The following is a 14,149-nucleotide window of genomic DNA, read 5'->3' as shown; positions in this document are numbered from 1 at the left end:
AACTATGTATAGAGCATTTTACTAAGATTTTGATACAGCATCTCTTAAAATGTAAAAGTGTCTCCTATTTTTCCTTTTCTACTTGTCAATCTCTGGCCGATTTATTTTCAGATTAAAACAAAATTCTAAAGGTCCTTCTACAAAGCACAGACCAAAGCAGCAACTTGGAAAGGGGAATTATTTTGATTAATGTTGGTAAACAACCTGGAAAAATCATTGCTATTAGCATGACTTTTTTTCAGTCTGAAATAATACATTGAGACAAAATTTTAGAGCTGAGAGTGAATTTAGCAAGGCCACTGTCATTTTAAAGACCTCTCATGTGGTTATTTACACATTTGATATTTTTATTTACTGGGTATAACTAATCAGGCACATATTTTTAAATAATGATGATAAAGTGAATATTCAAGGGAGCCACTAGGGTAATATGAACCAACCCCTTGCACTGGAGATTTGTAAGTATGATGCAAATGTCAGTTGTTAGTTTATTATCCAGTAAGCTGATTAGCTAGTACAGATTCAATTTGACCTCAAAATCTGCCAAGCACCAGAAGGCTGTCCCTTCAGCCTGCTGTTTCTGGTAGGGAACAGGGACAATTTCCTCAGGGAACGCACTTGAAACATTACTTTTAAACTAACCAGACTCCAGAGGGCTCATAAAAGTATGTTTGCCTTTTTATCTGCCCTTCCTTGATTACTCTGCTGGGATTTCTCTCCCCATACCCAACAAAAGCCTACTCCAGGCTTTTTCTTTGTTTTGTTTTTTAACTTTCAGAGATACAGAAATATTTATGGATGAAATGATATGATGTCTGGGATTTACTTCAAAGTAATATGGGAAGTAGAGAAGCAGATAGGGATAAAATTGAAACAAGACTGGCCATGAGTTGGTAATTGTTGAAGCTGGAGGATGGGTCCTGGAGCTCATGATCATAAGCCTGCAGGGAACATCCTGTACACAGGTGGGAACTGCCCTCAGCTACCCACAAGAGGAACTGCTGGGCTTATATCCATTTACAGTTTTACTGAATACTATCAAATTGCTCTCCAATGTGCCTGAACAAAATGACATTCCCCCCAGTCTCACCAAAACTTGAGAATTAACATTTTTATCAATCTGATTTTTTTTTAAAATTTATTTATTTATTATTTATTTTTGGCTGTGTTGAGTCTTCATTGCTGCACGCCGGCTTTCTCTAGTTGTGGCGAGCGGGGGCTACTCTTCGTTGCAGTGTGCAGCTTCTCATTGCTGTGGCTTCTCTTGCTGCGGAGCACGGGCTCTAGGCGCTCGGGCTTCAGTAGTTGTGGCACGCAGGCTCAGTAGTTGTGGCTCGAGGGCTCTAGAGCTCAGGCTCAGTACTTGTGGCGCACGGGCTTAGTTGCTCCGTGGCATGTGGGATCTTCCCAGACCAGGGCTCGAACTCGTGTCCCCTGCATTGGCAGGCGGATTCCCAACCACTGCACCACCAGGGAAGTCCCTGATTTTTTTAAAGTGGTATATCTCCTCTTTGCTTTCATTTGCATTATCCTAATCACTTTGAGCATATTTTCCACATTTTCTGGTTTTTCCTGTGAATTGCGTGTTTCCTGTTCCAGATTACAGATGAAATCACAGTGATTTCTCTTTCCTCTTCCCTCCAAGCAGTAATGTGCAGCAGCCTGCTTGCGTTTGCTTATGAGATCCAATTGTTTCATTTTCTAGAATTTTGCCAACTGGTTACCAAATATTGGTAGATCCACATTGGCCCTGGTGGGAATATGTACACCATGGCAATCAGCAAACATTACACAGCAGGGCACCCATCCCCAGAGAGCTTGTTGTTACCTGATCACCACTACCTCCAAGCGTTTACATCTACACGTGGCCTGGTTCAAAAGAGCATCAAGGTGAACCTGAGGCATGGATGATGGAGGGGCCCCTTGACTTGAAACTGGGACAAGAAAGGGCTTAATGGCTCTGTTTCCAGTACTCAGCATCCCTTGGTGGACACAGGCAGGGGTGGGGTGGGCAGTGCCTCAAGGGCATCTAGGAGAACCTGGCACTCCTGCAGCAAGGCGAGGTAGGCTTGGACACAGGTCCTGGGTAGAGTCTCTTCCATGGCCTCTTTCACTTCTGTGTCAGGTGTGGGACCCAGTGTAACATGAAAATATGGGGATCCTTGTTCAAAAGCAAGAAAAAAAGCCTTTCCTTTTTTCACCTGAGATTTCTCCATCTGTCATGGTGTTCTTTATTTGTTATTTAATGTCATGTTCTCTCGGACTTGAGGATATTTGCTGGGTGAACGCAATATCCCAGTGTTGCCTGGGATCTTGCCTGGTGACTTAGCACACAGGTGTGCGTGACCCACCCAGATGCCTGTGCCCAGGACCCCTCTCGGAGCAAGGGCAGCTGTGGTCATTGCATCGCAGCAGGGGAGTGGGCAGCTGAGCCCCCATTCTGGGGGGCGGCAGGGAGGTGGCGGGTGGTGAGAGCCTGGATGAACCCAGGCTCTGATGCCCAGGTGCATGCTCCATTGACCCATCAGACTTCACTTACAAAACACAAATTCAAAGATAAAATTACTAAGAAATAAATTGAAGAGAGCAAGCAACCGTGGAGCGCTGGACCCCAAGTATGGGACCTCCTGAGTGTGTGGCCCTTGGCGATGCTTCAGCTGCACGCTCTGAAGCTCACCCTGAGCCCAGGCAGCACCCAGGCCACCAAGTCCCTTTGCAGCTGAAGCCTCCCTGGGCTGGAGCTGTATGAACCTAGGTGTTCTACCCACCATGGGGATTACAATCTACTTACAATCCAGTTAGAGAGCAGGTTTGTTTTCATAGTCCTCCTTTTTATAGCACACCATATATTTATTGAGCAAATGCTATGGGCCGGGCACTCTGCTACATATAAGGGTTACAAACACAAAAAAGCTCCCTGCCCTCATGGAGCTTACCATCTGGCACAGGACATAGGCAACTAATAAGAGGCATAAATTAAAAAAAAAATATGGAATGTTAGTGGTAGGTGGTAAGAAGAGAGATTTAAGAGGGAGAGAAAGTGTCAGGAGGGGTGGCACAGACAGAGGATGGATGAATTAGAGTTAGAATTTTAGATGCTGGGGTTTGGGAAAGTGAGCAGGTTGCCTCACCTGAGGTGAGGGAGGGAGAGACTAGGTAATACACTTGTCCTTTACTCTGTGTTCTCTTCCTTATAAATACTACCTAAGGACCAATCAGGGTCCTAAGGATTTGTAAGTATTTTGCAACAGCACCTTTTCAGTCAGAAGTTGCCTGCATAACATTCAATTTTAGTAAAAGTCATTTTAAATATTGGAAATGTCATATTAAAAATATGCTGGGACTTCCCTGGTGGTGCAGTGGTTAAGAATCTGCCTGCCAATGCAGGGGACACGGGTTCGAGTCCTGGCCCGGGAAGATCCCACATGCTGCAGAGCAAATAAGCCCGTGCGTCACAACTACTGAGCCCGTGTGCCACAACTACTGAAGCAAGCGTGCCTAGAGCTCGTGCTCCGCGGCAAGAGAAGCCACCGCAATGAGAAGCCCGCGCACCACAACGAAGAGTAGCCCCCGCTCTCCGCAACTAGAGAAAGCCCATGTGCAGCAACAAAGACCCAACGCAGCTGAAAATAAATAAACAAATTAAAAAAAAATATGCTGGTTAGAAACCCTTTTTTTCCCTGTAATCTTTATGAACTCAGTTTTCTTTGAAGCAGATACTTCATTGACGGTCATATTTTTAGAGACTCGGGAAAGTTATCTTTGGCATCTCCTGAGGATTAGGATTAGCATCAGCCTGCAATGATTTTTTCCCCCCTCATTCTTTTGGTTGCTCAGCAGGGTTTCTTCTCACAAAAGCAGAGTGTTAAGTAATAAAAATGTAAAGCCACAGGATGAGGAGAAAGAAAAAGCAATTCCTCCACGTCAGGAAGTGGAGTGTTACTTTAACAGGGTATTTGAAAAAGAAAAATCCCCAAATAACAATGGCTGAAATAAGACAGATGTATCTTTCCCATGTACAAGATGTCTGGGGTAAGGCAGTCCATGCACGGCCTGTGTAACGGCTCCAGGCTATCATCAGGGCTTCAGGCTCCCAACCTTGTGCTCTACCATCCTCAAAATCACCTCATGGTTCAGGATGGCCGCAGGAGCTTCAGCCATCACATCCATACCCTAGGAAGGAAGATAGGTTAGCAGAATGACCCATTCCCTGCCTTTTAAGGAAAATTTCCATAAAATCCCTCACAACACTTACATATATATATAATGTTATATCCGTATATAACATTATAACATTATGGGCTGGAACTTAGTCACATGGCCACATCCAACTATAATGGAGACTTGGAAAATCAATAAAAACATTGAGCTGGGTAACAGTTTTGTTAGAAACTGACGTTTTGTTGCTTGGGAGGGAGAAGAGAATAGATGTTGGGGAGAGTTTCTAGCAAGTTCTGCCACACTCACCAGCGTCATTTTCTTTTTAAGTTAATGAAGGCTATAACTCTCAGGAAAATAAATCAATACCTAAGTCCTAGGGCCTTGAAAAGCTACATTCTTAGGTGTTCTCACCCTAACTTTTAAAAATTCAGATGAAAAACTCCAATGGGGAATTAGATTCTGTCATCTTTATTATTTTTGTATGTGTACTTCAATAGTCTACCATTTCACCTGCTTTGGAATTGCACAGATAAGCAGTCAAATGAAAGAAGATTTCACGGTTGTGCTTTAGAGGACAAAATAATTTTTTAAAACTTGCATTTGAGAAAGGAAATAATAGTACTGGGTTGATTGTTGCGGTATGAGTTTAAGTTCTGCACTATAAAGAAAATATTTCCAAGTGGACATCTTATGTTTTTTTTTTTTTTCTGTTGAAAATAATCGCCAACAAAGAAAACATCTTTCTCTTGTTGACCCATGCCAAAATGCAGTATTGGCTCAGGCAGTTTTTATACAGTATGAGTGGCTTTCTGATGGAAAGCTAATGTTTTTTTGCTTAAAAAAAAAAGGAGGTCTATTTTGTGAGCCCTTGAGCACGAATACGCCTTCCTCTTGAAGATTCATTTTCTTTCCTTCTAATGGTGACAGACGTTGTCTGCCAGCACAGCAACACAAGAAAAACGTCATGTTTCAGTTCCAATGACTCTGGGCCACTACGATGTCAGTTTTCCTTTGCGCATGGTGACCCAGGGACTAGACCGCTAATATTTTATTCGTGGGGGGGTTTTCCTTTATAATTAGAGAAGCTTTCAGGAATATTGTGTTAACACAAAGCTACATGTCATTTGTGAATCTCTCTGCTTTATTAAAATGTATTTATCACTGAGTTAGAGCTGGCTTCTTAACATAATTCTTTCCTACTTAATAATATAAAAGATTCCTTGTCTCTAATCCTGATTTCAGTGCTGGAAATCCTGCAGACTCAAAACTATACCATCTGACAAAATCATAAAAGAAAAGTCTATTATATCCCCCAGCTGGGGAAATATAGTTTAATTGTTTAACATATGAGGATGACTGGCATTAGGTTCAATCTAGGCTCCAACAAATCTTCCCTTTTGTAATAAATCACTTCATTCCAAAGAGACACTGTGAAAGAGATAACCTATCAGTTTATGGACTTAAACTTCTTTCCTATCGCTTTAGGAAGACTTTTCTTGATGACGCTCCATTATTTCACTGGAATGTTTCTGTACCACCTCTGACATCCATCTTTTCTGAGTTTTGCTATAGAATGGATTAGTATAATTCCTTCTTTTGGCATAAAAACATGTTGTAGTAGAAAAAGGAAAATTCAGATTTTCTCAAAATACATTATCTTTGGGTGGAGTAGTCTTTACTTAGGCAAAGGGATTCAAAATGGCAATAGTTGTTGCCTCCAAGGAAAGCTCTGGAAGTATCCATTCTTTTACTTTTGTTCTACTGCAGTTTCTGTTGGCTGGAGAACCTCCATTTGTCCCTCCAGACCTGTTATCCCCTTGCTCTGTGCCCCTGGGGCAGACTGACCTGTAGGGACTGCTTCAATGTCTCCCTAGCCTTATGGTCACCAGTTTGGTTTGGCCAGTGGGAGGTCCTGCCAAAGACTGGAGGGAGGACAGAGGGCTCAGGATGTTTACTCTGGCTTGTTCTCTAGCTCCTGCCAGGTGGCCCTCCCTACAACAACTCCTCTCTCTCCAGGATTTGGTAATGGCTCTCAGTTATTGCCAGCTCAGGGCTGTTTCGCCATCCTTGTTGGTTTTCTTCTGCCCACACCTGTGTAAAGAATTGCAATGTTCCCATGTGTGTGTGCTATGTATTTCTGCCTGGGACACAGATACGCAAGTCTTCTTATGACAACCTCTATGGCGAGAGTGGTTATTTTGCCTCAGACTTGTTTTTGGAAACGTTTTCATCATGAATAGAATTTACAGCAAGGCCGTGGACCATTTAAGCACTCCCTGCTGTTGGTTTTTCACTACTAGAGTTGTAAATTGTTTACATTCTCACAGAATGTAAAAGAGGAAGGATGCAGTTTTGCAAGGTATATGTACAATTCAACCAGTTCTCAAGCCGGGCTGCTGACATCTTGCTAGAGCTCCCAGAGGCTTGTCAAGTGATGGTTTTACCACCGTGGCCCAGGGTCAGATGAATGTGGTACCGAGTGAGCCCTCATCTCGGCAGTAGCTTCTTTCCTGGACCCACCTGTGCTGCAGGGAGCATGGACGCCTGCTAATTCCCTTACCTGCTTGCTTCCTTACCACATTACCCTCCTGAGTGCTGACTCTAACACTTCAAGAGAACTCAGGCAAAGTTCCTGAAACAAAGTGCTCTGAAGCTGATGCTAATCACCTGTCCTAAAAGGTGGGGTGAGAAGTTCACTCATTTTGAGCACAGTCTTTTTTCAGGCTCATCACTGAAAGAGTTTGGCTTCAAGTTGGTTACTTACGCCATTTCTCTTTTTCCCCATAATTGGGGATGGATGACTCTTATTTCGCAAGTGTGATGAGGTCAGGAAATTGTGGTCTTCTGATAAATTCTATTAGCAAGGACTACTTCTTGAAAAAACAAATCATAAAATTAGAGAAGGCATTGATATTTAGGCTTATTCCACACATCTTTTTATAGAAACATCTGTAAGTTGTGTGTATTCTGGGTCCCAGATAGATAGATGAAAAAACCCGGGGAAAGGGTCACTGGGTTACATGGACATTGAGAGCCTGTGTCCTGATTCCTAAAAAGAAAGTCCTGTAACTTCTCTGTCCCTTGGCTTTCCCTTCAATCATTGGAGGTAACACCTACCTGACAAAACTGATAAGAATACAATGAGATAGAGGATAGTAAAGTGCTTTGAAAACTTAAAGATTCTAAAAACAGAAATTACTGTTGTTGCCTAAAAATATGTAGTCTAAAACAGTGGTTTTTAACCTTTTTTGGGTGATTAATGCCTTTAGAGACTTGATGAAATCTACAGACCCTCTCTCCAGAAAAGTACAAGCCATCAGAGGATTTTCTTTTATAATTTCAAGGCATCCATGGATCTTCTGAAGTCCATCAATCCTTGGAAAAACTTCATAAAATACATCTTATTTTCTTTTTAAAGATTGCTAAATGCAAAAGTTAATGTGTTAGATATGATTTTCATCAGCATTCATTTATAACACTTGACATTTAAAATTCTTCACAAGATATATAAATTACAAACCAAAAGAAAAAGAATCAAAAGGAAGTATCAAACTATTCTAAGTTCTTGAACAAAATTTAAATGCATTAGGTTATTGAACTAGAATAATGATGATTGAAAAGATCCTGAAGTATAAAATCAAGAAAGCTAAGTTAATTAATTCATTCAATAAATATTTATTGAGCACCTGTATGTGTCAAGGGACATTCTAAGTGCTTAGGATACACTAGTGAATCACACAGTCAGAATATCTAAAATACAGAGGTGGTACCTTCTGTTCATTGCTAAAACTGTTAAAGCTCCAGGTAATGTATGAATCCTGGAAGCTAATGAGTCCATTAGTTACACAATTCATGCTTTACTCCTTATGTGGAACAACTAAATAATTTTGTATTGGTCATAAAACTACATTTCTGTCTGATCAGCTCTCTCTTAACATTTAGTTTGCATGTTTTAAATTTATAGCTCGGGATGTCCCTGGTGGCGCAATGGTTAAGAATCTGCCTGCCAATACAGGGCACACGGGTTTGATCCCTGGTCCGGGAAGATCTCACATGCCATGGAGCAACTAAGTCTGTGTGCCACAACTACTGAGCCTGCGCTCTAGAGCCCGCGAGCCACAACTGCTGAGCCCACGCGCCTAGAGCCCGTGCTCTGCCACAAGAGAAGCCACCGCAATGAGAAGCCCGCACACTGTAACATAGAGTAGCCCCCGCTCGACGCAGCTAGAGAAAGCCCGCATGCAGCAATGCAGACCCTATGCAGCCAAAAATAAATAAATAAAAATTAAATTAAATTAAATTAAAATTAAAAAATAAATTTATAGCTACTATAAATCTTCCACATTGAAGGTAACAAAATATTGTGAACTTAATGGTTTCATCCCAGGTATGAAGCTACCACACAGATTACTGTCTTTGGTCCACAGTTAGAATTTACATATTGTTTTTGAAGCAAATGAGATCATTTGCGTGAATCACTCTAACTTGAGAAATACCTGAATGACATGAATACTTTCAAATATTCTGAAATATTTTTAGACTATGTGTCTCTGAAATGACTGGAAGGAAAGGAATGAAAAGTATTGTGGCTTTCCTAACTTTGTGGGTTATTTATCATTTTACTGCTTGGCAAAAAGGCAGAATATTTTCAATTCCATGAGCATTATATAATAAGACATGTAGTAAAGTATAAGAATTTAGGTCAGGGGCTTCCCTGGTGGCGCAGTGGTTGAGAGTCTGCCTGCCGAAGCAGGGGACATGGGTTTGAGCCCTGGTCCGGGAAGATCCCACATGCCACGGAGCAACTAAGCTCGTGAGCCACAACTACTGAGCCTGCGCGTCTGGAGCCTGTGCTGCGCAACAAGAGAGGCCGCGACAGTGAGAGGCCCGCGCACAGCGATGAAGAGTGGCCCCCGCTTGCCGCAATTGGAGAAAGCCCTCACACAGAAATGAAGACCCAACACAGCCAAAAATAAATAAATAAATAAATAAATTTATTAAAAAAAAAAAAAAAAAAGAATTTAGGTCAGAATGTTTTTTTTCCTGTTTGTGAGAGTTTGTGTGTGTGTGTGTGTGTGTGTGTGTATGTGTATGTGTGTGTGTGTGTGTATGTGTGTGTGTGTATGTGTGTGTATGTGTGTGTGTTGGGGGTAGTAGTGGAGGTGTCACCTTGTCAGCACTGAAATGGGAAGAGGTGTATTTCTTAAAAACAATAAATGGGGTAAATATCCCTTTTGAGGTTGTTCACATGGGGTTAGGCTTAAAGAATATTTGGGGTTGACTGGGTATCAGCCCTGCTTTTCACTTTTTCAGGGTTTCCTAGTTGAGACATTTTCTGTCTCACTGAGTCACCCATCTTTCCTGCTACCTCCTGCCTCTTTTTTTCTTCTCTCCTTGCTCAGCTAATCATATTTACCTGCAAAACGCACCCTTATTTCCCATTCCTACTTTCCAAGGGAATTGCATCACTTGCTATCCTGTGCTCTGTATTGCAACATTAGTAATCTGATTTTCTTACATGAAATTTGCCTTTTTGTCCTGAGAAATGAACAAAATTCAACCTTCCACTAATTAGATTAGGGTCTCAATCTTTGTGTGTATGTGTGTGTTGTGGTTGCTATGGAATAATTTTTTAAGTGCATAAAATGAATGAGATTATAAGGACACCAATTAAATTGAAATATAGTTCTCAAAGTATTTAAAAATCTATAATATTCATTTAAGTACTTTCAAAATAACACATGAAATAACAAGTTAGTGGCAGGTCTAATGGCCACAATGATTTTGTAGTCATGATGAAGATAAGCCGTATTTTGAGACAGCTACAACTGTAATGTGTTCTAAGAAATCTGTGATTTCTTTGGGTGTCAAAGCCACCAGGTCTGTTAATACTTCTGTGGTTTGTTGACTGTGTTGATAATTGATGTAAATGCTACATTGCAGTTAAAAGTTAGTGGAAATAAAGATGTATTTTTTCCTATCTGAGTTCACAGACCCCTAGAGGGTATGGAGACCCCAGATTAGGTACTGTCCCCCACTAGACTGAAAGCCCCTTGATGCAGAGACAGGCTTTTTTTTTTGTCCCTGCACAGCCAGCACTTAGCACAGTGTCTGACATAGAATAATTCCTCAACAAACATCTGAATTAAGTGAAATGCAAAGCAAGGAAACCAATTTATGATTATTGCCAGGGCTCATCACCTCTTATCTCAGTGAATCTTCAGTTAACTGCCAGGAAATATTACCTTTCTCAGACGAGGAAACTGGGACTCAGAGGATAGCTATGCGGCAGAGCAGAATTTAAACTCAGGTCTGTTTGACTCCAAAGTCCATGTCGTTTCCACCTCATATTGTTGCCTCTTACAAAACTTGTCTGGGTCCGGAGAATAACACAGATGAGGTTATTTCAGATAGTTGTTGTCTCCAAACTTCTTAAAAAGACTCAGTAGAATTTCAACAATTCTCTCATAACTCAGCAAGTCTACTTTATAGGGATATCTTGTTGAAGTTTTGTGACAATGTCTTAATCTATATGATCTTGTTACTATGAGCATAAATTCCTACCCATCCAGGCAAGACTGTCCTAGAACAGACCAGGACTTGGGTAAGTCAAGCAAGCTGTATTCTGTCTGATGCCTTAACACCCATACTTTGCCCTTTCGTGAGAGATTTTGTCCCAGGCAGTTTTGCGGTTGGGTTGGCCTCAAGGGGGGGGGTCACAGGAGGATCCTATATTCCACAAAACAGTGGCATTTATGTCACGAGAATGGATCAGGCAACATTATCATTTTTTTTTTTTTTTGGCTGTTCTGGGTCTTCATTACTGTGCGCGGGCTTTCTCTACTTGCGGCGAGCGGGGGCTACTTTTCGTTGCGGTGTGCGGGCTTCTCACTGCGGTGGCTTCTCTTGTTGCAGATCACAGGCTCTAGGCGTGTGGGCTCAGTAGTTGTGGCTCGCGGGCTCTAGAGCGCAGGCTCAGTAGTTGTGGCACACGGGCTTACTTGCTCCGTGGTATGTGGGATCTTCCCGGACCAGGCCTCGAACCTGTGTCCCCTGCATTGGCAGGTGGATTCTTAACCACTGCGCCACCAGGGAAGCCTGCAACATTATCATATTGCATTTTCTGCTGCAAAGAGGTTTTTCCACTGAGGAATCATGTATAATCATGTACAGTAAGTGGAAGATATTTTGTCGTTTATAGAACTGACATTTTCTGCAATACAGCTGAGAATTTGTTCTCGTAACAACTGAAGTTTCTAGCCTTTCTTTTGAGGGAAGCTCACCAATTTTGTACAACTTGCTTCATAAAAGTACAGATTCCCCCAGCAGTCCCTGGGCAAGCTGGACCTGTTGTCATTTCCTTCAGCTAAGTGCCTTTAACTTCCCTGATTTGGAAATGTCCGCCTCTAAGTTGCCTCTGCCATCTGGCCCCCCTGTTCCACGCCTGACTCTGGGCTGCTGAACCATGTTGGAAAAAGTGACTCCTTTTGCTTTTCTTTCTTCACTCTTCTTGGTTTGCTTCCCCGCAAACTTTGTCCCAAAGTCCCTCTGTTATCCTCCAGCTCCCAGCCCAGCCCTTAGCAGGTGACCTGCACTTGACTCCCCCAGGAGGAGAAAGGGTATGAAGTCCACTCCATCACCTGTTCTCCCATCAGAATTTCTCTGCAACTCTATTTTTCACATCTTCCTCTTTTCCTGTTTCTGGGAAAGAAATCGCCCCCTCCCCATTCCCTTAGCTAGCTAAGACGCCATCAGTCTGCTCTGGATTACCTTCCTCCTGGATTTCAATCCTTTATTTTTTCCCCTCTCCATCCTCTCTCCTCTGTTTATAAAAGTGCTCAGATATGCTCATTTTAAAAAGTATGTAAAAGAAAACAAAACCTTTCCCTCATTCTTGTTACTCCCTGTGTCTATTCTTATATCTCCTGCCTTCCCTTCATTGCCAAATGTCTTGGACTGGTCTGTAATCACTGCTTCAATGCCCACACATGCCTTCAGCTTTTGGAATCTGGCTTCTGTCTCCACCATCCTACTGAGACCTGTTCTCTGGAAGGTCCCTAAGACTCTTGTTTGTCAAATCCAGCGACCTTTTCTCTGTTCTAATTCCTAAGTCTGTGGAATCTGACACTGTTTGTTACCATGTTCTTGAGGCTCACCTCCCCCTTGGCTTCCAGAACACCTTTTCATCTCCTGGCTTTCTGACTGATCTTTTTCTCCTTTGGGAGTTTCTCTTTTTCTATCCCACTCCTGTGGCTTCAGTGGCAATTTCTACATAGATAACTCTCTGATGTTTATCTCCAGGTCCAGCCTATCAAATTTTTAGCATTTCCCCCTGCTTACTGCACATCTCCTCCTGAGCCCAGCATCTCAACATACCTCATCCAGCGGTCAACATCACCTCTTATTTAGTTCCTCTCCTGTGCTTTGATTCTTTCAATTCTTTCCTCTGCCCCAGATTCAGACACCGGAAAACCCTGAAGTTCTACAGTCACCCTATTTCACTTCTGAACCTTCCTTTCCATTCCCACAGCTACTTTGGTTTTGGGTTCTTGACTCTTAATTGGTTTCTCTTTCCTTGATTCTAGTTCTACCCTGGTTTGTCCCACAGGTATCCCAGGTTAAGGTGTAAGTACTGGCACTTGCCTGCTCAGAACCTTTCCATGGCTTTCTACTAGTGTAGGAATTAAGTACAGAGCCACAGTTTGGCATTCAAGACCTTCACAGCAAGGCAGGAAAAGTAAAATGGAATTTTATCTTCTCTAGGTAGTTTGAAAAACACTTGAAATAAAACTCCAAACAAACTAGTCGTCAACAAAACTATAATGTCCCTACACTTTAGTAAAAGGGTTGTAAGAAAAAGAACACTTTTTTTTTTTTGCAACAGTGGATACTTTTTTCCCAAATGAAATATTTCTCAGAAATATATGTAAGGAGGATGATAATTTAATCTCTGTGCCAAACAGCACGAATTACATCCTTCTTTGTGACAGTGCTGTCTGCTGCATTTGCTGACATCCTTTTTACTCAAATGTGGTGCATTGGGAAGATTTGACTGGGGAATCAAGAGCTTTGTGTTCTAATTTTAGACCTAGATGGCCTGGCTTTTGGTAAGTCACTTAAAATCTCTAGGCATTAGTTTCCACAGCTGCAGACTGCGGGGCTGGGACAATGTCAGTATCTGGCTGCACATTACAATCACCTGGGGAGTGTGTTTAAAACATAGCCAATGCAAACTCTCCTCCTGGGGATGGTTTCAGTAGGTCTGGGTAGGGCCCAGATAGGTATATTTTGAAAAGCTCCTCATGTGTAGCCAGGGCTGAGAACCACTGGCTTGGTAACAAGTGCCTTTTCAGCTTTAACATAGAGTCATTTTTGGATTTGCTCTTCCTCTCAATTACAAGATGGTTTTCGTTTGAATTTACTCAGCACATTCTACCTCCTATTGTAATTATGGTTATTTTTGTCTTGTCTTCTTTCCTATGCTGTAGTTCCCGCAAACACAGAATGTGTCTTACTCATCTTTGTGTGCTCGTTATTCCTTGACACATGGACTTTAAGTTTGCTAAACTTCATGAAGAATTAATAAGCTTACTTAAACAATATCCCCTTTCCTTAACAAAATGAATTACAACTCGAACTAAACAAAAACACCTAATTCTGTGCTTCTTGGTAACTTGTTGGTGAGCTTCAGGAAGGGCAAACTGGAGGTTCTCAGAGGCTCTTAAAGTATTTTCAAAGTGAAATGTTGGTGGAACCATTTGTTCTTACATAATAACGTGGTTTAATTTTATCTACAATTGTGTTAATTATATGTTCGAGAATGTGTGTTAAGTTTTGGAGGCAAATGACTGTTGCAGTTTAAACTCTATTGATGAGTCCTTGAGCAAATAATGTTGCTCTGGGAAGATGGTGGTTATTAAAAATCTCTACATCACAGGAATGGTTGCAAGGGTAAAATATACCACTGATTAGGAAAGAGGTTGTTGAT

Source organism: Balaenoptera ricei, chromosome 16 (genome assembly GCF_028023285.1).
Source record: "Balaenoptera ricei isolate mBalRic1 chromosome 16, mBalRic1.hap2, whole genome shotgun sequence".
In the NCBI taxonomy this organism is placed as follows: Eukaryota; Metazoa; Chordata; class Mammalia; order Artiodactyla; family Balaenopteridae; genus Balaenoptera; species Balaenoptera ricei.
This window is presented reverse-complemented; position numbering follows the sequence as displayed.